The 26,144-nt window shown below is 43.1% G+C and overlaps 1 protein-coding gene and 1 long non-coding RNA gene across 8 annotated transcripts in view; one reads left to right on the top strand and one right to left on the bottom strand.

Annotated features, from left to right (window-relative positions):
• Positions 1 to 26,144, top strand: part of ZBED1 (zinc finger BED-type containing 1) — a 282,308-nt gene that overhangs the window by 156,541 nt on the left and 99,623 nt on the right. The gene's annotated exons all lie outside the window — the stretch shown is intronic.
• Positions 5,311 to 9,745, bottom strand: LOC141983000 (uncharacterized). Its single transcript, XR_012638265.1, has 3 exons — positions 9,693 to 9,745; positions 8,202 to 8,277; positions 5,311 to 5,332 (listed from the first exon to the last, which is right to left on the bottom strand). It is a non-coding gene; the product is annotated as an uncharacterized LOC141983000 (long non-coding RNA).

Below are 26,144 nucleotides of genomic sequence, written 5' to 3'. Positions count from 1 at the left end.
TTTGCCACACATCCCAAGGGGCCTGAACCAACAACCATTGATGTCAATGGAAGGAATGTGCAAAGTGTTTGATTTTTGGGAACCCGTGCTGACCTCCTTGGGTTAAATATGCAGGTTGTGCTGAGTAATTTTATTGCTAAGCCTTTCCATCATATACAGACATCTCAGTCTCTTTAATCTGTTCCTTAAGTCTTGTATTTTTTGTCTTAATTACAGTCAGTCCAAATCACAGCTGCCAAGCATACATTCTCTCAGTTTTCCAATCACATCTCCCTATACTTAAAGCTGAGTTTGCACTGGCCCCTTCTTTTACATGTTCAGTTCAGTCTTCTCTGCCTGTAACCTATCCTGTGCTGTATGTTCGACACAAGTCTTTTGGCTGCTTCTTGTCATTTTGTCTACATCTAAGACTATGCCTTCCTCCACATCATCCCCAGTGCTTGCAACAGTCTCACAATTAATATTTGCTCAAGCTCCTTATATTTTCTCCTTCAGATCATTTCTAAAGACTATGGACTTGTTTTTCTTGCTCCCATTGAAGTCAGTAGAGATGGCATGCGTCCGATGAAGTGAGCTGTAGCTCACGAAAGCTTATGCTCAAATAACTTTGTTAGTCTCTAAGGTGCCACAAGTCCTCCTTTTCTTTTCTTTTTAGTAAAGATTTTGTTATTGACTTCAGTGGAAACAAGCTCAAGCCTATATACATAACCCCATTGGCTATAGCTAATGTTCACAATACTGTGCCTGTTTGTGCTTTTCAGATTGTTAGCACTTTGGGGTAGGAACTCTTTCTCACATGAGCTACTTCATGAACTTCAGTGTGACAATGCCAATGAGTCAGGACCACTTGCATGAGTAAACATTTGTCGGAGCAGACTCCTTGTTTTGTTTTTCTTTAGTATTGTTAAGAGCCATCCACAGTGCTGCAGAAATGCTAATTATCACCTAAGCAGCCTAGGTGGGGTCAGTCAAGGTTTGGGCTTCAACTTTCCTTTTCCTTGGCACCAACAAGCCTTCCTTCTCTCCTCTTGTGTCAGGGCTGATCACAGGGCCCATGTTCTCCATCATGTGTCACAAGGCAAGGCTTTTCCCCAGCTTGTTAAGGACTCGCTGCCAAACCCACAGCCTCTTTTATGCAGCTTTATTTTTCAAACACAACCAAACAGATCCTCGGCTCCCCTTTTACGTCTCAGGCTCTCACCACCTTCCCTGACAGCGGGAACCACTGCTATCTCAGCCAGTTCTAACTCACTGGGTCTCTCTCAAATCTGTATAACCTCAGGTGCAGCCCCACCCCCCTTAACTGGCCCAGCTGGGAGCACCTGTTCTGGCACAGGGCATAGGGGAGCTGGACCTGCATCAGTTACAGAGGCCAGACACCTGTGATGCTCTTGAAGGGTGAGGTAATTTTTGTCAGGAACAGAGAGCTCAGGGACGTTCTGTTGCTGATCAAAAGGTTTGATTTTCTTTGCTCTTCTAGAGGAAGATGAAGAAGTAACAGTAAAATGCATGCATACACATAGTATTAACAAAATTCTGTATAATCAGTGTAAATTACATAGCAATTTATATAGTTTACATTTCTTCCCCGAAGAATTTATAATCTAAGTTTAAAGCAGAGAAAAACAAATCAATGGGCAACACTTTACCAAGGGAGGGTACAGAGATAATTGCTGATGTGAAGAAGGCGAGAAGGGTTGTTTGAAGACGTAGGGCTTAAGGAAGGATCTGAGAAGTGGAGAGATGCTCTATATAGATATACATAGGGTTTCTACAGGGCTGCAGTATCATACATGTCTGTAGAATAATTATATGACCGTGATGGAAGCAGTAATTCATAGCTACTTGCAGCTTTAACACTAGCAGAGCCCGTTGTTATCTGCAAAGCTCCAAAAGTGCCATGTGTAGAGTTTGTTACTCTGACTGTTCATGAATTTGTGGCCCTGGAATTCATCATGGAATTCAGCATGTTTTTGAAAAGTTCACTTTCATGGCCTATGGACATACTATCTGTTGTAGAACATGATGATATGCTGCCAAAACTACTCCTGGGGGAATTCTGCATCACTGCGTGTGCACAGAATTCATGGCCCCCGCAGATTTCTTTGCTTCCCTGCAGAAAAATGACTTCTGACAGGGAAGCGAAGGGAAGCTGCAAGAGTGGTCACGCACCCCTTCCTGGCAGTGCAGACAGGTCAGTTTGGGCACCCGGGGTAGAGACACAAATCACCACTGGGACAGGAGGGCTGGGTAGTCATACGTGTGAGAGAGAGACACTCTGTCCCTCTTGCTCGCTACTGCGGCCTGCTCAACGTGGAGGGGCAGGACTGTAGGGTGTTTCTGGGGAGGTAGGCGTGAGGCAGGCTCTCTCCCTTCAGGCAGAGCTGAATGTAGAAGCCTGCCTGCTTAGTGAATTGTTCCTATTGAATTCTCCTAGGAGTATAAAACAGGTGTAAAAATTTTAAGGCTCATTTACATTATCATAGTGTAAAGGAGCCTTAGTGTAAAGGACAGTGTGGCCTTATAAATGCTTATGGTGCTTTAGTGATTAGAACTGGTCTACATTTTTGGACTGAAAAAATTTCCTATCAAAATGTGCTCAGTGAACACATCTCCTTTCTGGAGATGGTCAGTAGCCAATATAAATTGTGAGTTTGAGTCCCCTCGCTTGCTCTTCAGTTGCCTATGATGTAACAGTGAGCATATGGCTGAATATATCTGTTGACTAATAACTGGAAGTAAAGGGTCAATACTAGCTACATTAGTATTAGACAGAGGGGGTTTGGGGATTTCCTCAAGTGCTCCCCACTTCCATTCTTCATCCATTGTAATGTATTTTAAACAGATTACTAAAATAATTTAAACCAGCATGATTATATTGTGTTTTAACAATTTGCAGAATATTAAAATATTGTGCACAGAATTTTTTAAATTTTTTGGTGCAGAATTCCCCCATGAGTACAAAACCAAAAAGCCACAGGAGTCTGCTGCTCGAGACTGCATGTTGTCGGACAGGGAAAAGAGAAAAATAACTGAATTAAATAAGTAAAATAACGGTCTCCCCATGCAGCATGGAGCCAGACAATTCACATGGCAGAAGTCAGATTATTTATTAAATGCCCATTTTGATTGCCTGCTGGAGTTCAGCACTCTTGTACATGATATTACTTGGACAATTACAGGCTACTATGTCATCATTCTCCATTAGAGTAAAGCAACAAAGCAAGGAAAAGCCCTGAGCTAATTTGAATAAAATATAAGAGAATTGCTTGTATTATGAGCAATATTCTGTGACAGAGTCCTAGTGCTGTGGAAAAATGCTAATTTAATCTCTTCAGTAATGTTGGTAAGCTTTCTAATGTCATTCAGAACCATTTGCTATTAGCATTTTCTCCCATTTGAATGCATTTTGCACATGATTTCTCCCCACCCGCCCCATTAATCAGAGTGGTGTTGTAACCATTGAAAGAATATTGATGACTGCTGGTGGCATTGTGGCAACCAAGTGATGATGTCAGATAGTCTTGTAAAGAAACAAATTAGATTTTCCATTTGAAATGCTGGCATGATTCTGCATGAAGCCACAATGGCATACAACTTCCCCCACCCTACTCCTCTCACAACCCTCTTATTTCTCCCTAATTTTGCACTAGACAGGATTTATTTATGAGCCCCATTTAGCCACTTAGACACAGAGAAAGAGGGGCCATTGGACTATCTAGCAATGTTTACCACTTATTTTATAGCTAGCTATAAAAAGCATGCAACGAATGAAGGTGTATGTAGAACCATGGACCAATCCTCTCTACTGGATGGGAACAGAACTGGAACAGAACTACTCACTTAATCAACTGCAACCCCAGGGTCTCCTCCCACAACTGTTAACCACATGTAAGCAGGGGAATAGTCCCGCTCTTGTGGGGAACTTTCCTGGCTTCTTCACTACCCTGGTTAAGTGGGCTAGTGAAAGGATCTGAGTCCTCGCTCCCACTTCCTTTACCCAGTGGCCTCCCTGCCCTTGAGGACTCCCCTTCCACTCTCCTGTCTGGCAGAGTCCTCGTAACCCCAACAAGGCTGGGCCCAGGATTCCTGGGTGGGCTCAACCCCCCAACCCTGCTGTGGTCACCTAGGACAGGGGCTAGGGTGTCCCCACTCCGGGATTCTCTCTCTGCACTGGGCACTTCTCTGACCCACTGACCATTACATACAAGTTAAAGCAAATGCAAGTTATTTAATTGACAATTAATTTTAAAAAGAATGAGGAAAAATGGGAACGGTTAAAGGAAACACATCACCCTGCTCTGTGGCAGGGAACATCACAAACAGTGTCTCTGGAACGTCAGGGCAGTTCACAGTCTGTTCCTTGTAAGTCCCAGGCGTGCTTCTCAGGCCCTGGCTGTGTTGCAGGGATGCTGTGGGCTGGACACTTGCTCTGGTGGTGGCCTCACGCTCTCAGGCTCTAAGTGGTAGGACCCTTCTTCCCAGTGTCGCCCCCGCCCTGTCGGGGTTACGATCCAATCTTGGCTGAGGCGTCTCCCTGTGCTGGGCCTGCTGCCCAGGGTCCCCCTCTCGCTCTCCCGAGCTGCTCACCGCACCCAGCTCCACCACTCGGTCTCTGCACAACTGCTGCTGCTCTGCCTCCAGCTCCCTGGGCTGCTTCTCTGGCCCCTCTGGCTCTGGTTGCTGCAGCTCTGCTCCCAGGACAGGTCTGCTCTGCAGGCTGCTTCTGTGACTCAGCTCCCAGCACTGACCTGCTTCCTGGGCTGCTTTTCTGGCCCCTCTGGCTCTGGTTGCTGCAGCTCTGCTCCCAGGGCAAGTCTGCACTCTCTGGGCTGTGCCTCTAGCTTTGGGGCTGCAGCTCTGCTCCCAGGACAGGGTCTGCTCTCTCTGGATCTGGCACAGCTCTGCTCCCTAGCTTAGCTTGGGCCCCTGCGTTCTCCTTAGCTTGATCCCACGCTGTCTGACCCAGGCAAATCCAGCTCACACTGAGGACGGGACCTCCCTGGCCTCCTGACTCTCTGATTAGCCTTCCCGTCCTGTCATTCAGGCTGACCTGGAGCATTGGCCTCTCTCCATTGTTCCTGGGGGCTGTCGGTCTCAGGGTCCTGATTCCCCATCGACCCTTCCCCCTTTTTAGTCCTGGGAGCTAGCAACTAAAACACCCCCACTGAATGTTAGTAAGGGGGCAACAGTCCCCTTACACACAGGATATGATCTGGGCCTTGGATTTTACACCATTCCAAAGAAGGTATAAAATGACAGACGATCAAAATGGTAGTATTTTTACATCCACATTGCAGTTGCTTTGCATGAGTCTAAATCACTGGAGAAGCTGAAAGGCAACAGAGAATCAGATCCATTACATTATGGCAAAGGTATAATACAGAAAAATAATACCACTTTCTAGTTCTGTCCCATTATTCCACATTCAGGTATGAATGAGGTAATCTAAAAATGGGAGGGGGGGGTTCTCTACTGGGAAGTGATTGCCTCCATTTCTATATATCTAAAAGTATATTCTCATCTCAATGTAGGTGCAATTAAAACTTACCACTGTGTATCAAAATCATTATAGCTGAAAGAATGAAAGTGCAGAGAGTTCACCATTGAAAAGTCGTCATTGGACAACACTGACCACAAACTAGTATCAGAGCTACTGCAGTTATTTCCTGTTCTAAGGGCTTGTCTTCACTACTGGGGTAAGTTGACCTAAGTTATGCTGCTCCAGCCATGTGAATAATGTAGCTGGAGTTGACGTAGCTTAGGTTGACTTGCTGCGGTGTCTTCACTGTGCTGCGTCGAAGGGAGACGCAGTCCGGTTGACTTCCCTTACTCTTTTTGGAGAGCTGAGGTATCGGGGTTGACAGGAGAGTGCTCTGTCATTGATTTAGCGGGTCTTCACGAGACCTGCTAAATCAACGCCTGCTGCAATGCAGTATGGAGAAACATTGTGGCCCCTGAGATGCCACTAGATGTGATGAGCCTAATACTGTCTTTGTAATGGCAGGCACTTAATATTGTACTAGTCGTAGGAGAAAGGAATACATGAAGGAGCAGATCCTCCATGGAAGTCAGTGGAGCAATGAGAACGTATGCCAGCTGAGGATCTGTGCCGAAATCTTGTATTAATGTTGATATTTTTGTGTCCTGTCTAATAGCCAGATTGTGCCTGGATCTTATGTGGGTTCATAAGATCTTGTGTGTCTAACAATATGAGGAACCAGTACAACATAGCTGGCTTTGGAAGCCAGCTATGTTGTACTGGTTCCTCATATTGTTAAACACACAAGATCTTATGAACCCATGTAAGATAGATATTACATATAAAATGCACAATTATGTAAGGCCTAGCTATATGTATACACAGTTGCTCCATTAGGATCTGGCGCTTCTACAATCGAAGACAGGGAGGCTTATTAGGGGACTCTCTCATGCTATTTAAAGGGATACTGCCCAATTCCTCTACTGTGCAATGGGGAAGGCAAAAGGTGTCACCTTCTCACTTGTATAACCAGCATAAGGGTCAGGCACTATTGTTATCCAATTTTCCTCAGGGTTTGCAGTGCCCAAAAGGGGATGGTGAGGTAACTGGATCAATTCTCTCCTGTACCAGATAGCGGAGTAGGACTGCCCCAATAGGGAGGGGACGATAAGTTATACACCATGGAGGGATGTTGTAGCTGGTGTGCTCCCTCACGAACACGGACAGAATTCTTCCCCAAATTCCCCCAGGGGCATTGAGGCGCCACGCTATTTCTGAATGTGGGGCTCTGCCTAAATGGCACACGAGTCCTAATTTTCCATATTTATATATTATATGTATTCATCTTAATGAACTATGCAAGTCTATTAAGTAAAGAGAATTGAATAGACTTGAATAGAATTGCTTTGTTTAAATATGTGGTAGCTTTTGTTCACATATATGGCTCACCTTTTGCAAACACTTAATATCCTCTAGTTATTGCTCAAATGTGCTGTCGTAGTTTAGAGCCTAGAAACTTGTTGATGCCATTGCAGCTTTTCTAGTTAGTACCATATGGGAAACTGAACTATACACATTATTGTGCTTCAAACCCAAAAGGACTGTTGCAACTCCAGCAATTCAAAGGTGGGAGAGTCACTGTCATTTGATTTATTTAGGTGTAATTCACTGTCCTTTTTAATACGTATATTTAGCAAAAGTGGATCAATCTATTTCAGAACAATGAACTTCCAAACATGCAGGTAGGTTGATTATTTTGGCCCATTGTTGAATCAGCTGCTTATATTTAAGCTAGCCCTGTAGGAGTTTTATCTTAATTAACTTAGATTAGTTAATATTTGTAAAGGGCTTTGAAGATTAACTGCTAGATCTTCTTACTGCAGGTTAAGCAAAGGCATCCTTTTGTCTCATGAGTAGCTTTTATGGTGAAAGTCCCTATGACTTTCTGGCATTGTCAGCAGTATTTTTTTTTTTTCTGACTAGGTAATGGCACATCTGTGGCTGGGATTTTCAAAGCAGCCTAAGGGAGTTGGGCACCAGATTCCATTGCCTTCTGTGTGTCATAAAAGCTGATGTCCCAAATTATGTCAAATTTGTTTGAATCTGAATGCTGTCACATAGAATGAAAACTGACTGAAAGGCCACAAATATAACTATTAAGTTGGGGGAATTTGTGTAGTGGGGGTGCATTACGGGTTAGTGATATGGTTCATCTGATTTAACATCTTAATGATGTGGCATGAGCGCATGGAGACTAAGACTGAGAGCCTATAACTGGCTCCATGTGGGTCCAAGGGTCAATGACAGAACCTTGGATCCCCACTGAGCCCCCTTAACTTCAACTGGGTAAATCTGTGTGGGCCAGTCTGCAGAACTGTGGCCTAATATCTCTCTCTAGGAAAGTATCCGTATTCAGAAAAAGAAAAGGATCCGATGAAGTGAGCTGTAGCTCACGAAAGCTTATGCTCAAATAAAGTGGTTAGTCTCTAAGGTGCCACAAGTACTCCTTTTCTTTTTGCGAATACAGACTAACATGGCTGCTACTCTGAAACCTGTTCAGAAAAGGACTTACGCATACACTTAAAGATAAGCACATAATGAAGTATCTTCATAACACTTCCTAACTGAGGCCCTGCTTCAGGAACAGCAGTGAGAGCAGACAAAAAATAGAGACCTAGAAAAATTATAAATAAGGGTGGAAAATAGCAAAATGTTATACCAAATGGCCAAATGCAGGCTAATACATCTGGGGAAAAACAATCCGAAATGCTTGATCTTCAGTGGGCAGGAAAATCCTGGAAAGGAGTAATGCGAGACAAGATTTTAGTGCAATATAAGACCACAAATGAGAGATGAGTTTGTAATGTGATACTGTAGTTATAAACAACCCAAATGTTACTTTGGGCTGCCCACACTGTTGCATCAAGTCAAGGAGGAGACTCCTGCCCTGGCATAGTTCTGGCAAGATCACAACTGGAATAATATTCTCTGTGCCTTTTCAAACTCCTATAGAAGTTTTCTTCAGCTCTCTCAGTAATGGTTTCTCTCAGTGAAAGAGTAGCTCATTTTTTCAGTTAAAATATTTTCTTTTTCAAGGCTTTCTTTTCACAAACACACAGACAATCTTGTTAAATTATGCTGCTTGTTCCGTCAGTTATCCATTTAAAATACGAAAATACTGAGTGTTCAGTGTAAAGTTTATCCATGAATGTACCAAACTGATTATATTTTTACACACAGGATCTTTTTAATTTTGATAAACAAATATTCATAACATACAATGTAACTAACTCTGAAGTATATACAGAATAATTGTAATGCATGGGAAATGCAAATAATTTAGCACCACAAATACATAACTAGATTTTTAATCTGTCTACAAAAAAACAACACCTGTGGTTCTGAACTGATGTGTAATCAGAGAGCAGGAACAATAACAAACAATAGCGTGGTAAAATGAAATCTGAGAGTCTAAGGATGCATTTTTTTCAGAAAATAAAACAGGCTATATAATTGAATACTTTCCTTAGCAAAAGTCTATGTATCTGATACAATCTAAGAATAAAGGGAAGATGTTGCTTAATAATTTCTGTTAATTAACTTACACATCCATAAATTTGTCAGTTGTTTATGCTGATTTGCGCAAGCCACTGATTGTACTAGCTACACTTAACAGACAGGATTTAAATCTGTTTAATAGCAGGTTCTCCATCCAGTCTAACCAGGTTCTTTGGTAACCTTGAAGAGACATTTTTTTCTTTTGATAAAATGTTTGAAAGCTGTGGGTATGATTTATATGTACTTTGGCAATCAGTCAGTTTTATTGCTTGGCTGTCTTCCCAGTTGCTGGTTGCTTGTACAACTTAATTTTGTATGGAACAAGCAAATAAATGTTCTAGTTATATATAAGGAAGCCGCTGTTTTGATTGTCATGTTTTCAATTCTTAACAGCTTAAAGTATTACAGTTATCAGCATATTGTGGCAAGTCTTATGAATTAATTTCAATAATGAATGCCAGGAATATGCTACTAAAACCCTACAATACAGCTGACATTTTTTCATAGCTGTGGTTGATTTAACAATATTTCTTGTAGCTTCCATGTAATGATGATGATTACTGTTTGAGAAACTAGGGAATATAGTACACAATTTAGTTCCTGTTTAATTTTATAATCTTTCAGAATTCCTTTTAAAGAGACAAAATCTTACCATATTTGGAATCCTACAGTAGTCCTTACAGCACTTCCTTAGTTTTAGACGTTCAGAAATAAATAGTTGCTTCTGCCACCTCTGTAGAAGCAAAAGGATCCTGTTGCAGCAGAACCAGTATATTTCTGCTGTGCAAAAAGTGGGACAGGATTTAGAAAGCCCTTGCACAGTCTGTGCATTCCCCGTGCACCACAGAGCCCAGCATTGATTGCAGGGGCTACTTGAGTGTAGCTCAGCAAAGGCAATTTGGATGCATGCTTTGTATGCATGCAAACACATGCACCTACACCAGTGGGGAGAAAAAACATCAATAAATTATGTCTACTGCTGTACCGTTAACAAGAGCAGATCCAGGTATATTATACCAATTTTATATCTAGGTTGCTACATCCAGTCTTTCCAGTAATGGAAATATATTGCAGCTTGCCCATGCTGCTCCCACTGCGGCTAAGGCAGATTTCTGTTTTTGCATTCTAACCCTCCATTCTCCACCTCCCCTTTTCAGTTGCTTATATCTTTCTCAAACAACTTGCTTGAGCTTTGCGGCTGAAATTTGCATGTTTGATCTCATCCCAAGGTAAATTTATTCAGAAAAGTTCAAGCAAATGGCTATGCAGCCATTTATGAGTTACACAACTGGGAGGAAGGGGGGAATTTACTCTCCCAAGTTGTTTTAATTGAAATGCTTGGGTTCACGGGGCTCAGAATGACTCTAGGCAGCAACTTCACGTTTGGCCATTTTAATAGTCATTATTAAGGAAGCAAAAAAAGAAGATTAATGTTACTTGATTACAGTGTACGAGTAATTTCAGAGGAGAAAATATTAGGTACCAAAGGGCTCTTTAATCCAGTGGAAAACAGCATAGCAAGAGCAATGGCTAGAAGTTAGACAGACAAATTCAAATTAGAAATAAGGTACATATTTTCATCAGTGAGGGGATTAACTATTCACCAAACTGCCAAGGGAAATGGCACCAATGGAGATTGAGATGAAATCAAGACTGGATCCCTTTCTGAACTATTTTGTCAAACACCAGTTATTGGGTTCAACACAGGAGTTATAGGAAGAAATTCTGTGGCTAGTTTTTATACTGGAGGTCAGACTAGACGATCTAGTCGTAAGGCTTTGAAATGTCTGATTGTGAAGGGGAGACTAACAAACTCTTCTGGGCCTGTTCAGCACTAACAAGGTACACCCAAGGTACCCAGAAGGCTTGCCTGAAGGCAAGGGAGCTTAAAAAGGGAACCTATCACAGGAAGGGGTGGTGAACAGGAGAAAGACTGCTCCACCTCAGAGACTGCTGACAGAGACAGGTCAGCCAGAGGGAGACAGTTGTGGACCTTGCTGACCCTGAAGCTGCACAGACCAGCTGCAAACAGCATGCCCCAAAAGAAAGATCTGCTGATAGGCCAAGGCCAAAGAGCTGAATCCAGAAAGATTGCCGAAGGGCCAGGTCACCTTTGTCTTTCTTTGCTTTCACTTGGATTCCCCTCTCTCTTAATGGAAAAAGAGAGAGGAAAGGACCTTTCTTTTGTGTGTTTGATTTGCTCAGAGAACCCCCTCGTCTGATAGGAGCTGGGGAGGAAGGACATTATAAATTACTTGAAGGGGTGGTATAGAGGGGACTTGGGGGAAGGCCTCCCCACCCACAAGGATTATGATTGCTGGCCATTTGATATGATGAGGGCCATATGCATACCTGGAGAACTAGATGGATAGGCACTGTGATGCTGGAAGACCAGGTACAGCTCATGCCAGGGCCTGTAGGCCTCACTAAACACTGACAAATGCATAGCTGGAAACCAGTCTGGCTCACCTGTGTACTAGTATTGTTAAAATAAGTATTACATTTATAGAGATGTGTTTAGCCTTTGGACTTTATGAAATGGTTGAGAGTTGCTGCATGCATTAATCTCACTTATAATATCTGTATCCGGTGTTATAAGGTAATATTTAACTCTGTAACTATAAAAGTGTTTGATGTGAAACTAAAAACTCCCATGACCAAGAGAAATATTGCCCTTTCCAAACTGCAAGCAGCATAGTGATCACAATTCCTTCTTGACAGGGGTTTTTACTCCCTTCTCCCCCCCCCCCCCCGACTTCAAGCTGTGATGGTATGAGCAGTTGTGCACATCCCCTCCTCGTAGGTGTGGGGAAAACGATTAACGAAGTCTTTTGTCCACTGATATTCCACAGTGGTTTGTCTGGTTCCTATAGGCTTTCGTTTGTTGGGCAGGTGATGACACCTCTTGTGGTAAACTAGTATTTCACTCTCAGTAATGCTTCGCCTGTTTACTTGAATAGGATCAGTTAGGCAAAGATAGAGCATTTTTGAAAATTTCACCAATGTGCTTAAGTGATTAGGGGAATAGGGAAGGAATAATCCAACACTAAACAGTTACGCGTTAGCCGAAGAAAGGTCAATACATATGTCTTGTGATAAACCCAGGCCAATTGGGTACAGCGGAGTAGCAGAAGGCAGATATACTGGCCACTGGATTAACAGTTTTCTGTTCCCTGACTGACCAGAGCAGAAGCTGCTCCAGGCTAATGAGAACACCTAACTCCAATTAACCTGCAAAGAGTCAGGTGAGGCCATTAAGCTAATGTGACTACCTGACTCTAAGGCAGTCTGATAATATAAAAGGGCTCACTCCAGTCAGGCAGAGAGGAGCCAGAGGAGAGGAAGTGCGGCTGAAGGGCTGGTTAATGAAGACATCCTCAAGTCGTTGGTAAGAGAGCCCTAAGGTAAGGGTGAAGAAGGGAGAAGTAGGAGAGCTGTGGGGAAGTGGCCCAGGGAAATGTAGCAACTCTGGCAGTGAAAGGTTGGTTGCCAACAGCTGCTACCATTAGGATCCCTGGGCCGGAACCCGGAGTAGAGGGCCCGGGTTCCCCCCAACCCACCACTACAGAAACACCTCCTGGGAAGGGAAAACAGGCCCCTGTCAGGACAGGAGGCTAAACTGTTTTGGCATGAGGCCACAGGAGCAACAGACTGTGGGAATTCTCTCACCAACCTCCATTGCGGGCTTATGATGAAAAGGGCTCAGTAGACTGTAACCCAGGCCCTAGAGAGAGAAGGACTACATGGAGGATTGCAGTGAGCCTCTGAAGCTACCATAAACCGCCTGGAAGTGCGGGACCCATGGGGACAAGGTCAGAGCTCTGCCACAGTCTACATGGACAATTGAACGACACAATTTTTGTCTTTCAGAGGTGTTAACCATCCCCTCCTCCCCTGAAAGGCAACGCAAACACCGCTCATTGGGGTTGGATGTTTCTTTGTTGGCAGGAGAGCCGGGGAACAGCAGCTACACTGTACGACTTTTGGCGGCACGGCTGTAGCGACACAGCATGTCGCTAGAAGCTGTGTAGTGTAGACACACTACAGCCTAACTAATGATGTAATTAATCCAGTTTTTAGTAGGCCATAAGGAAGACCTTTAGTTAGCTACTTTTGTTGTTCAGACTTTTCGTGATAAACTTCTAGTGTAATGCACTCAGCACTTACAGGTAATGTATAATTATCTCTCATTTTCAAATAACTCATGCTTCTTTCCTCTATGCATTTCATTAAAGTGCTTTCAAACATAATGGAATTTCATTAAGGAGAAAACAAATGTACAGCATCCTATTTATGAGTTTAAACATGTCACATATTTTTCATTAAAGTCAATGAGACTTTTTTATCAGAGTAAAGACACCCCCCAGGAGATTCACATTCCAATATCCTATCCTGGAAAAAAAAGTCAAAATTGGGCCCATTAGCTGTAAGAAAATGTTGCTTCGGAAAAAAACAGCCCAGATAACCAGCAGAATATGGTGCAGGTTCATGTGGCTACTCCTTTTCACACTGTATCTGAAAGACCCAGTGGCAAGAACATGCAGCAAGATGTGCAGATTTATAGATGACATGAAACTACAGGGCAGACCGGTGCCGAACATGAGGCAATCTGAATGTAAAGGTAACTGGGAAAAATGAGGGTATGGGCTGGCGAATAGCTTGTGCAAATTTAGGCTCCAATCATGTAAAGACTAGTCAGAACTATACGTGGTGCATAAAGTAAAACGTGTACGTCTCTGCAGGATGCTCAGTGGGGAAAAGTCTGTTATAGATACAGGGTTCAAAAATGGGCAAGAGGATTTTGCCTTTAATCAGACACTGCAACCTATGACATGATAGTGGAGAGAAACTTACAATCACCAGCTTGCTCTCTATCACAGAGAGCCAATAGAATGGTGGGATGTGGAAATGAGAGGAATGAAACACAAATCAGAAGAGATCATAATGGATCAGTGTAGAGTTAGTGATGCGACAAACGCAACCAGAAGACAGTGTGCGATTGTGGCAAGGCAGGAAATACAGGGAAGATTTTATTCAAAGTATAGGATATGTCTGTAGAGGGCTGAGAACACTGTCTGCACTCGACTAATAATAGGTAATAAAGATAATTACACATTTAATATTAAGACACCAAGGATAATAGCAAATCTCTGTGTTTATAGCTGAAGATAGCTTTGGAAAACTAGGCTTGCGTTCAATTTGAAGAGAAGCTTTTTCCTGGCCACTGTACAATCCCAGGATATTGTCTAGGAGTTGCCTTCTGTTGTCCCAGCCAAACCAGGACAGTTATATGAATGCAGTGGGCCATGTAAACCTAGCGTATTCTCTGGTACACTTGGGTTTCATTGGTTAGAATACAGGTGACAAAGGATTGTAGCTTTTTATAGACTAGGTGGTGTGAGTTTTTAAGTATGTAAATATTAAACTCTATCTTCACAAACATTTACAGAGATTGGTTTGGTGCTGCAAGGTAGCCCAAAGTCAGAGTAGTCGTAGTAGTTCATCTGTATTGCAGTAGCGCCTAGCAGCCTCAGTCAAGGACCAGCACCCCACTCTGCTGAGCAGGTACAAACAGAACAAAAAGACCATCCATCCTGAGTTCTAATGGTGTTTCGTGCCATCGGAGGCATTCTTCAGAAAATTTGTTTGGAACTTTGCTGTGTATTTTAGCTGCCCTCTACTCATCCTGCTGCTTAGTTTCTGTTACCTCTGCTGCTGGTGTGTTTTTTCTCTGACTATATTACTTGTTTCATTCTTGTCATGTTTCAGTCATTCTTCTCTGTTTGAGACGTTTAGTGACATCTGTCTGCAGATTTTCTCCTCTTCCAGCAAATACCCAGGAAGAGTCAGGGGGCAATGTGCTAGAATGTCTTCATGATTTATAGCGGTGACTCCCCTCTATGCCTCATGCGTGAGGAAAAGGGCAGCTTTGACCGTGAACTTTTTCAAGGCTATCATAGGTGATTTTTCTGTTCCCATGTTGATATGATGAGACTTTAAAGAATTGTAATGGTAGATTTTTTTCCAGTTTGGTTCAGACGGAGCTTTGGTATTAACTTTTTTTTATCACATAGACTCCAGTCCCATCTAGTGCAATCAATTCAGCAGAGGTATGGTTTGCTAATAAGAAACTGCAGAATGTAAGTCCTGGAGATGTTTCAGAGTAACAGCCGTGTTAGTCTGTATTTGCAAAAAGAAAAGGAGTACTTGTGGCACCTTAGAGACTAACCAATTTATTTGAGCATAAGCTTTCGTGAGCTACAGCTCACTTATGCATCCGATGAAGTGAGCTGTAGCTCACGAAAGCTTATGCTCAGATAAATTGGTTAGTCTCTAAGGTGCCACAAGTACTCCTTTTCTTAGTCGTGGAGATGATTTTTCCCCTCTTGGCTGACATGAGATCCACAAAAAGTCATCTTAGGAACTTTAATTTAAAATAAATAATTGCATAGGTGGTGTTTGTGCATAGTCCTGTACACTAAATTATATATGCTAGAATTTCCAGTTTCTTTGCACTGCTTTCCATGCACACTGGGCACACACAAACTTTGAGTAACATTTTATTATTATTTATATTATTATTGTTTAGTACAGTACTGTCTAGAGACCAACCAAGACTGGGGACCCATTGTGCTAGGCATTGTACAGAGTAGTAGATGGTTCCTGCCTCCAACAAATTTAAATAGAAAAGAAGCAATCTGTCACTACCTCAAAGTACGTCATCCATTAAATATATTCTAATACTGACACAGTAGTATGACTGACTCCTATAAGACCACTTTAGTCATTTGTTGCAGATTGTTTCTAGTACAATTTTTATTATAGGTGTAGCATATAGCTACACCTATATCTACAGTTGCACAACCTATTTCCATTCTAAGGGGCTGTTTTTATTTGTTACATTCTTTAATCTTTCTGGCAGAAATTTGGCAAGTTGGTTTTCAGTTTGGAAGTCGGCAGAGCTCAGAAAGCTTCAATTCATAGGATAAGTGAGATTATGTATGTAAGGAAGTAAAGTTGTAAGGAGACCTGACTTTTTCCATAGAACATAGAAATGTGTTCCTGGAATAAGGCTAGAGCACTTCTGCCTTTGATTCTGTATTACTCCTGCTCCAAAAAATTAAAAATTTTGTGTACAATATTTTAAAATTCTGCATATTTTATTTGTCAAAATAACACAATATAATCATGCCAGTTTCAATTATGTTGGTAATTTTATTTCCAAATACCTGTCAGCAAGTATGTCTCTAACAGTATAGACAACAAAAAAGACTCAGGAAATATTTTTTTGACAAATAGCTTTCCTACTAGGCAAATCAATACACAACTTGGAGTAATATTTCATTTAAACTACAATACAGAAACGTATTTCCCGCACCCCTCAGAAGTGCAAAAGCTTGGGGGAGTCAGGAGTAAGGGAGGAGCTGAGGGAGAAGGAAGTAATTGCTGGGAAGAAGCCTGGGAGGGAACCTGGAGGATTGTTGGGTGTTGGTGGGAGAAATATGGAACAGGTTTTTTGGCAGGGGGGAGGGATTGTTAGGTAGTTAGGAGCCTCCCACATGCAGACCCTGGCTGACCCTTAGCCTCTCTCAGGCACATCTGCCCCATCCCAATGTGTCTTGGCACTCACACTCAGCCACCACCACCCCTTCCCCATGTGTCCCTGCACGCTTTTCCCTTCTGTATATACATTATGGCTCAATATTTTATTACATAATATGTACTGTTTTTTTCTGTAGACTTCCAGCTTCATTCAGGTCACACACTGGAGGAAAAATAAGGCAGGTTTTGTGGGATACAGAGGTTCTCAAACTGAAGTCTATGGATAACTCAGTCCTGGTCCATGAAGGGCTGGCTGATTCATTAATTCATAGATTCCAAAGCCAGATGGGATCATCTAGTATGACCTCCTGACTAACACAGGCCATAGAACTTCCCTCAAATAATTCCAGAAGCACATATTTTAGCAAAACATCCAGTCTTGATTTAAAATAGTCAGTGATGGAGAATCCCTCATGAACCATGGTAAATTATTCCAGTGGTTAATTACTCTCACCATTAAAAATCTATGCCTTATTTCCAGTCTGAATTTGTCTAGCTTCAACTTCCAGCTATTGGATCTTATACCTTTTTTTTTTTTTTTTTTTTTTTTTTTTTGCAACACTGAAGAGAAAATTATTAAATATTTGTGTCCCATGTAGGCAATTATAGACAGTAATCAAGTCACCCCTTAATCTTCTCTTTGTTAGGCTAAATAGACTGAGCTATTTGAGTTTATCACTAAAGCATGTTTTCTAATCCGTTAATCATTCTTGTGGCTTTTTTCTGAACTCTCGCCAATATATCAATGTCCTTCTTGAACTGTGGGCACTAGAACTAGACATAGTATTCAAGCAGTGGCTACACTGGTGCCAAATACAGAGGTAAAATAACCTCTCTACTCCTATTCAAGTCTCTCCTGTTTATGAATCTCAGAATCACATTAGCTCTTTTGGCCACAGTATCACATTGGGAGCTCATGTTCCTTCTGGCCTTAAAATCTTAGGCTCTCTGAAGGCAGCATGGGCAATATTAACCTAATTATTTTGTGACTTCTGAGTACAGTATTTTACTTTGCCGTCTTCAATGTTCTTTTCATGTAGTATTTTTTGTATGGAACTATAACTGTTATTTGAACTAGTCTACTGTACTTAGCACAGTGATCCAGGAACGACTTTTACACTGCTTTTAACCTATTTGTTTGTTAGGTACCAGCCTGTTTAACTTACTATTTGGTAGTCTTCAGCCACTTTAAAAATGCATTTTATCAGAATTTAAAACTGTATTGTCTGGCTGCTGAAAACACTTTAACATTCTTCTCACCAAAGCTAGTGCATCATCATATAATTTTGTGCTCTATTTTGAATCTGATATTCCTACCGTTTTTTATCTTTATAGGCTAAGTATTTGTCTTTGTCAGCTCATCTCTTCTTGTGCATGTTCGTATACTATATTGACGCTGAGAAATGCAGAGTTATGTACAGATAACTCAAAGATGAAACATTTGTTGTCCTTTAGCCACTTCACTTATCTTTCAAATAACAGTTCATCCTCTTGCTTGATAGAAGTTCCATTAAACGATTAACCTCACAGTAAGAGTCTAAGGGGTCTGTATATTTAGAAAAGCACTTTTCTTCTTCTCCTTTTCTAATCATCTCATATTTTTTACTATATGAGAAATGTTGCAAGTAGTCTCTTCTGACTTATCTAGATACTGAAGTGAGGGTTGTTAATGATCTCACGACTTTGCTAATCTGATCTGTTGCAGTGCTTTATAATACATGCTTTCCTTCCCAATAGGTGACAGTGGTTTAGAACAGAGGCGCTCAACCTTTCCAGACTACTGTACCCCTTTCAGGAGTCTATTTGTCTTGCACACCCCAAGTTTCACCTCACTTAAAAACTAGTTGCTTGCAAAATTGGACATAAAAATACAGAAGCGTCACAGCACACTGTTACTGAAAAACTGCTTGCTTTCTCATTTTTACCATATACTTATAAAATAAATAAATTTAGAATATAAATATTGTACTTACATTTCAGTGTATAATATATAGAACAATATAAACAAGTCATTGTCTATATGGTCTAGAGCAGTGGTTCCCAAACTTGTGCTTTCTTTGCACAAACGGCGGAACAAGTTTGGGAACCACTGGTCTAGACTGGATCCACTGAATGGATCCAGTGAAGTGAGCTGTAGCTCATGAAAGCTTATGCTCAAATAAATTGGTTAGTCTCTAAGGTGCCACAAGTACTGCTTTTCTTTTCTTTTTGCAAATTGATGATATTCATCATTTATTGGTGGTAAAGTTATTCCTAAAAATCTTTAGAGTCTGAACCTGTCATTTGATAAAAATAAGTTTCTTCATCTAAAATTGCTACAATATGCAGAACATTCAAATGATTCTTGGGAGAAACAGAAGATATGCTTAACCATGTGTAACTGGAGACCTTCATAAGTCTTTCTTTATTTCAGTGGGAAGTTTTGTGTTATCCTCCATGATAACATCATAGTTTCCCTTTCCTTTTAGTAATTGAAATTGGAGTATTGTGCATGCAGTGGCATTGTCCCTAATTCCATGTATTAGCTTATTCCAGAAATTCAGAAGTGAGCAGTGTTTTCCTTGCAGTTTGCACATCCTGCCAGTATGAGGAAGTATTCTGAATTGTTGCCATGCATTGTACTTTCATTTTGATCAGCTTCAATTTTTTTTAGATATAACTTAGAGTTCTCTTGAAAACTCACAAACCACTTACTGGCTGACGTGGGCAATTGTTACTTTTAAAAGGGTAATCAAATTGTCAGCCAAGTCTAATCTGTAGTTTTCAAAGTTTGGTAACTGTGATTAGGGTGACCACATTTCCCGATTTTTTTATAGGGACAGTCCTGATATTCAGAGCTTTTACTGATATGGGCACCTATTACTCCCCACACTCTGTCCTGATTTTTCATACATACTGTCTGGTCACCCTAACTGTGGTTGGCTTCTTACTGTTACATACACAGCGTCATATTAGGTGGGAAGTAGGGAGCACATTTTGTATTTAACCTCTTACATCCCTAGATGCTCTTCTAAGGAACCTAAAATTGCAAATAGGGAACAAGTTATGAGCATTTGTTCTCTCAAAGGTCGATAATTCTGCTAACAAGAGTGTAAGAAGGATCCACTCATCCATCCAAAAGCAAAATCTGGCCCACAGTGATTCAATTTATAATGAAAGGGCATGACAAAAGATTATTTTTTATTAAACCCAGGGATATCATCACTGCAGAGTTACTTCAGGCTCTTACTTGGATGTTACTCCTAACCTGCCTACCCATCCACACACAAAATCCTGTGTCCTGAGTTTGATGATGCTTTAAACCTGGCCCAGTGGAGCTGTTGGTGAAAGCTGGTAACCCACCCACTTTGTAATGACAATGCAGGCTAACTCACTCGAATGTTGATAGTCCTCCAATTCCTTCCCACAAATCCACTCAGGTGCCCAGAAAGAGACAAGTCCTTCCATAATTCACTGGGAAAGAATCACAGAGCAATTGATCATGAGCATGAAGGATCATGAAATATGTCCCCAGAAATCCTAGCAACACACATAGGGGAGGACAGCAGTAGTAAAGACACAATAACTCAAGTATGGCTTTTCAGTGTGTCTGCTCGCTCTGAGGTTAGGCTAATTCGGGTGCTCAGACCCAGGAGCCAGCCAGTGTAGATATACCCCCCCCAAGAGACTATACTGTAACCTGCAATATATTTAACATACAGCTTCAAGCTGCCCCATGAAGAATGTTGGTTTGCGCTTTCCTTATTTTCCTTATTCTTTATTCAAGGGCATTAGTTTGCTCTTTCTTTATTCAAGGGCTCACTTTCATTTTTAAAGCAAGTCTCTTTTCCTTCTCTGCTGACATCCTTATTTGAATGCTCACTTTTTCAGAAGCCCTCTGCAGGCATGCTTACATTTGAATAACATAAAAATATAGAAAAGGAGGACTTGTGGCACCTTAGAGACTAACAAATTGATTTGAGCATAAGCTTTTGTGAGCTACAGCTCACTTCATCGGATGCATTCAGTGGAAAAAATGAATGCACTGAATGCATCCGATGAAGTGAGCTGTAGCTCACAAAAGCTTATGCTCAAATCAATTTGTTAGTCTCTAAGGTGCCACAAGTCCTCCTTTTTCTTTTTGCAGATACAGACTAACATGGCTGCTACTCTGAAACCTATAAAAATATAGGAGTGTGACAGAGTAAGCTGCATTTTCCAAAGGGAAGTGATCCTAATAGGAAAAGGGCCGGGGGGGGGGGAGGGGAGAGGTTAAAGAACAACGGTCAGAAAAAGTTAATTCAGAGGTGCAGTGTACACTCATTTGGACTGAACAAGCCAAATATTTTAAAGTTTGTTTTCTGATGAGAGATGTACAGTTACTGAAAAGCATTGCCAAACCCTAATGAGTTTTTTACTACCAGTAAAATGAAATAGTGCAGAAAACTGATGTGGCACACAAACAAAATAATATTCCACATTGACCAAATGTCTAAAACCTTCCTCCATAGTTTGGGCTTCACATTTTTGTTAGTTTGCCAGAAGCGAGGGCTAGGAACAAGGAGGTTTGCTGTGAGGGGTAAGGAATGCAGTTGTTTCCAAAATGGGGAAACAAAGTATCTGTGAAAACAATGAGGAGTCCTTGTGGCACCTTAGAGACTAACAAATTTATTTGGGAATAAGCTTTTGTGCATCTGATGAAGTGGGTTTTAGCCCATGAAAGCTTACGCCCAAATAAATTTGTTAGTGTCTAAGCTTTCGTGGGCTAAAACCCACTTCATCAGATGCACAAAAGCCTTTTCCCAAATAAATTTGTTAGTCTCTAAGCTGCCAGAAGGATTCCTTGTTGTTTTTTGCTGATACAGACTAACACGGCTACCACTCTGAAAAGTATCTGTGATCATTTACCATCTCCTTCATTACAGCTTAACAGGAAATGGCTATTGCTAAGCTTGCAGTCATTCCAGTTCACCTTTCTCAGGGTATGTCTACACTACAAAATTAGGTCGAATTTATAGAAGTCGGTTTTTTAGAAATCGTTTTTATATATTCGAGTGTGTGCGTGTCCCCACAGAAAATGCTCTAAGTGCATTAAGTGCATTAACTCGGCGGAGTGCTTCCACAGTACCGAGGCAAGCGTTGACTTCCGGAGTGTTGCACTGTGGGTAGCTATCCCACAGTTCCCGCTCCGCTGCCCATTGGAATTCTGGGTTGAGATCCCAATGCCTGATGGGGCTAAAACATTGTCGCGGGTGGTTCTGGGTACATATTGTCAGGTCTCTGTTCCCTCCCTCCCTCCGTGAAAGCAGCAGCAGACAATCGTTTCACGCCTTTTTTCTTGAGTTACCTGTGCAGACGCCATACCACGGCAAGCATGGAGCCCGCTCAGGTAACCGTCACCGTATGTCTCCTGGGTGCTGGCAGACGCGGTACGGCATTGCTACACAGCAGCAGCAACCCATTGCCTTGTGGCAGCAGACGGTACAGTAGGACTGGGTAGCCATCATTGTCGTGTCCGAGGTGCTCCTGGTCGCCTCTGTGAGGTCGATCAGGAGCGCCTGGGCAGACGTGGGCGCAAGGACTAAATTTGGAGTGACTTGACCAGGTCATTCTCTTTAGTCCTGCAGTCAGTCCTATTGAACCATCTTATGGTGAGCAGGCAGGTGATACAGATTGCTAGCAGTCCTATTGTACCATCTTCTGCCGAGCAGCCATGAGATGTGGATGGCTTGCAGTCCTTCTGCACCGTCTGCTGCCAGCCAAAGATGTAAAAGATAGATGGAGTGGATCAAAACAAGAAATGGACCAGATTTGTTTTGTACTCATTTGCTTCCTCCCCCTCCCCGCCCCCCGTCTAGGGGACTCATTCCTCTAGGTCACACTGCAGTCACTCACAGAGAAGGTGCAGTGAGGTAAATCGAGCCATGTATCAATCAGAGGCCAGACCAACCTGCTTGTTCCAATAAGAACAATTACTTAGGTGCACCATTTCTTATTGGAACCCTCCGTGAAGTCCTGCCTGAAATACTCCTTGATGTAAAGCCACCCCCTTTGTTGATTTTAATTCCCTGTAAGCCAACCCTGTAAGCCGTGTCGTCAGTCGCCCCTCCCTCTGTCAGAGCAACGGCAGACAATCATTCCATGCCTTTTTTCTGTGTGGACGCCATACCAAGGCAAGCATGGAGGCCGCTCAGCTCACTTTGGCAATTAGGAGCACATTAAACACCACACGCATTATCCAGCAGTATATGCAGAACCTGGCAGAGCGATAGCGGGCGAGAAGGCGATGTCAGCGCGGTCACGTGAGTGATCAGGACATGGACACAGATTTCTCTGAAAGCATGGGCCCTGCCAATGCATGCATCATGGTGCTAATGGGGCAGGTTCATGCGGTGGAATGCAGATTCTGGGCTCAGGAAACAAGCACAGACTGGTGGGACCGCATAGTGTTGCAGGTCTGGGACGATTCCCAGTGGCTGCAAAACTTTTGCATGCGTAAGGGCACTTTCATGGAACTTTGTGACTTGCTTTCCCCTGCCCTGAAGCGCATGAATACCAAGATGAGAGCAGCCCTCACAGTTGAGAAGCGAGTGGCGATAGCCCTGTGGAAGCTTGCCAGATGGAAGCCAGACAGCTACCGGTCAGTTGGGAATCAATTTGGAGTGGGCAAATCTACTGTGGGGGCTGCTGTGATGCAAGTAGCCCACGCAATCAAAGATCTGCTGATATCAAGGGTAGTGACCCTGAGAAATGTGCAGGTCATAGTGGATGGCTTTGCTGCAACGGGATTCCCTAACTGTGGTGGGGCCATAGACGGAACCCATATCCCTATCTTGGCACCGGAGCACCAAGCCGGAGAATACATAAACCGCAAGGGGTACTTTTCAATAGTGCTGCAAGCTCTGGTGGATCACAAGGGATTTTTCACCAACATCAATGTGGGATGGCTGGGAAAGGTACATGATGCTCGCATCTTCAGGAACTCTGGTCTGTTTCAAAAGCTGCAGGAAGGGACTTTGTTCCCAGACCAGAAAATAACTGTTGGGGATGTTGAAATGCCTATAGTTAATGCCATGGCTCACGAAGCCATACACAGGCAGCCTGGACAGTAGTCAGGAGCTGTTCAACTATTGGCTGAGCAAGTGCAGAATGGTGGTAGAATGTGCATTTGGATGTTTAAAGGCACGCTGGCGCAGTTTACTGACTCGGTTAGACCTCAGCAAAACCAATATTCCCACTGTTATTACTGCTTGCTGTGTGCTCCACAATATCTGTGAGAGTAAGGGGGAGACGATTATGGCGGGTTGGGAGGTTAAGGCAACTCGGCTGGCTGCTGGTTACGCGCAGCCAGACACCAGGGCGGTTAGAAGAGCACAGGAGGGCGCGGTACGCATCAGAGAAGCTTTGAAAACCAGTTTCATGACTGGCCAGGCTACGGTGTGAAAGTTCTGTTTGTTTCTCCTTGATGAAACCCCCTGCCCCTTGGTTCACTCTACTTCCCTGCAAGCTAACCACCCTTCCCTCCTCCCTTCGATCACCACTTGCAGAGGCAATAAAGTCATTGTTGCTTCACAGTCATGCATTCTTTATTCATTCATCACACAAATAGCGGGATGACTACCAAGGTAGCCCAGGAAGGGTGGTGGAGGAGAGAAGGAAAATGCCACACAGCACTTTAAAAGTTTACAACTTTAAAATTTATTGAATGCCAGCCTTCTGTTTTTTGGGCAATCCTCTGGTGGAGTGGCTGGTTGGCTGGAGGCCCCCCCCACCGCGTTCTTGGGCGTCTGGGTGAGGAGGCTATGGAACGTGGGGAGGAGGGTGGTTGGTTACACAGGGGCTGTAGTGGCAGTCTGTGCTCCAGCTGCCTTTGCTGCAGCTCAACCATACACTGGAGCATATTGGTTTGATCCTCCAGCAGCCTCAGCATTGAATCCTGCCTCCTCTCATCACGCTGCCGCCACATCTGAGCTTCAGCCCTGGCTTCAGCCCGCCACCTCTCCTCCCAGTCATTTTGTGCTTTCCTGCACTCTGACATTATTTGCCTCCACGCATTCGTCTGTGCTCTGTCAGTGTGCGTTTTTTTCGCCTTCTAATCTTCACTAGCCTCTGGGAAGGAGAAGATCCTGTGATCATTGAAACACATGTAGCTGGTGGAGGAAAAAAAAAAGGGACAGCGGTATTTAAAAAGACACATTTTATAAAATAATGGCTATACTCTTTCAGGGTAAACCTTGCTGTTAACATTACATACATAGCACATATGCTTTCGTTACAAGATCGCATTTTGCCTCCCCCCACCGCATGGCTACCCCCTCAACCCTCCCCACTTCCCTTGGCTAACAGCGGGGAACATTTCTGTTCAGCCACAGGCAAACAGCCCAGCAGGAACGGGCACCTCTGAGTGTCCCCTGAAGAAAAGCACCCTATTTCAACCAGGTGACCATGAATGATATCTCACTCTCCTGAGGATAACACAGAGAGATAAAGAATGGATGTTGTTTGAACGCCAGTAAACATACACTGCAATGCTTTGTTGTACAATGATTCCCGAGTACGTGTTACTGGCCTGGAGTGGTAAAGTGTCCTACCATGGAGGACGCAATAAGGCTGCCCTCTCCAGAAACCTTTTGCAAAGGCTTTGGGAGTACATCCAGGAGAGCCGCGAATGCCAGAGCAAATTAATCCTTTCACATGCTTGTTTTTAAACCATGTATAGTATTTTAAAAGGTACACTCACGAAGGTCCCTTCTCCGCCTGCCGGGTCCAGGAGGCAGCCTTGGGTGGGTTCGGGGTACTGGCTCCAGGTCCAGGGTGAGAAACTGTTCCTGGCTGTCGGGAAAACCGGTTTCTCCGCTTGCTTGCTGTGAGCTATCTACAACCTCCTCCTCATCATCTTCTTCGTCCCCAAAACCTGCTTCCGTGTTGCCTCCATCTCCATTGAAGGAGTCAAACAACACGGCTGGGGTAGTGGTGGCTGAACTCCCTAAAATGGCATGCAGCTCATCATAGAAGCGGCATGTTTGGGGCTCTGACCCGGAGCGGCCGTTCGCCTCTCTGTTTTTTTGGTAGGCTTGCCTTAGCTCCTTAAGTTTCACGCGGCACTGCTCCGGGTCCCTGTTATGACCTCTGTCCTTCATGCCCTGGGAGATTTTGACAAAGGTTTTGGCATTTCAAAAACTGGAACGGAGTTCTGATAGCACAGATTCCTCTCCCCATACAGCGATCAGATCCCGTACCTCCTGTTCGGTCCATGCTGGAGCTCTTTTGCGATTCTGGGACTCCATCATGGTCACCTCTGCTGATGAGCTCTGCATGGTCACCTGCAGCTTGCCATGCTGGCCAAACAGGAAATGAGATTCAAAAGTTTGCGGTTCTTTTCCTGTCTACCTGGCCAGTGCATCTGAGTTAAGAGAGCTGTCCAGAGCGGTCACAATAGAGCACTCTGGGATAGCTCCCGGAGGCCAATACCGTTGAATTGTGTCCACAGTACCCAAATTCGACCCGGCAAGGCTGATTTAAG

Source organism: Natator depressus, chromosome 1 (assembly GCF_965152275.1).
Source record: "Natator depressus isolate rNatDep1 chromosome 1, rNatDep2.hap1, whole genome shotgun sequence".
NCBI classification, from domain to species: Eukaryota; Metazoa; Chordata; order Testudines; family Cheloniidae; genus Natator; species Natator depressus.
Note: the sequence above shows the minus strand (reverse complement) of the source record. Positions and strands in the feature narration are given on the sequence as shown.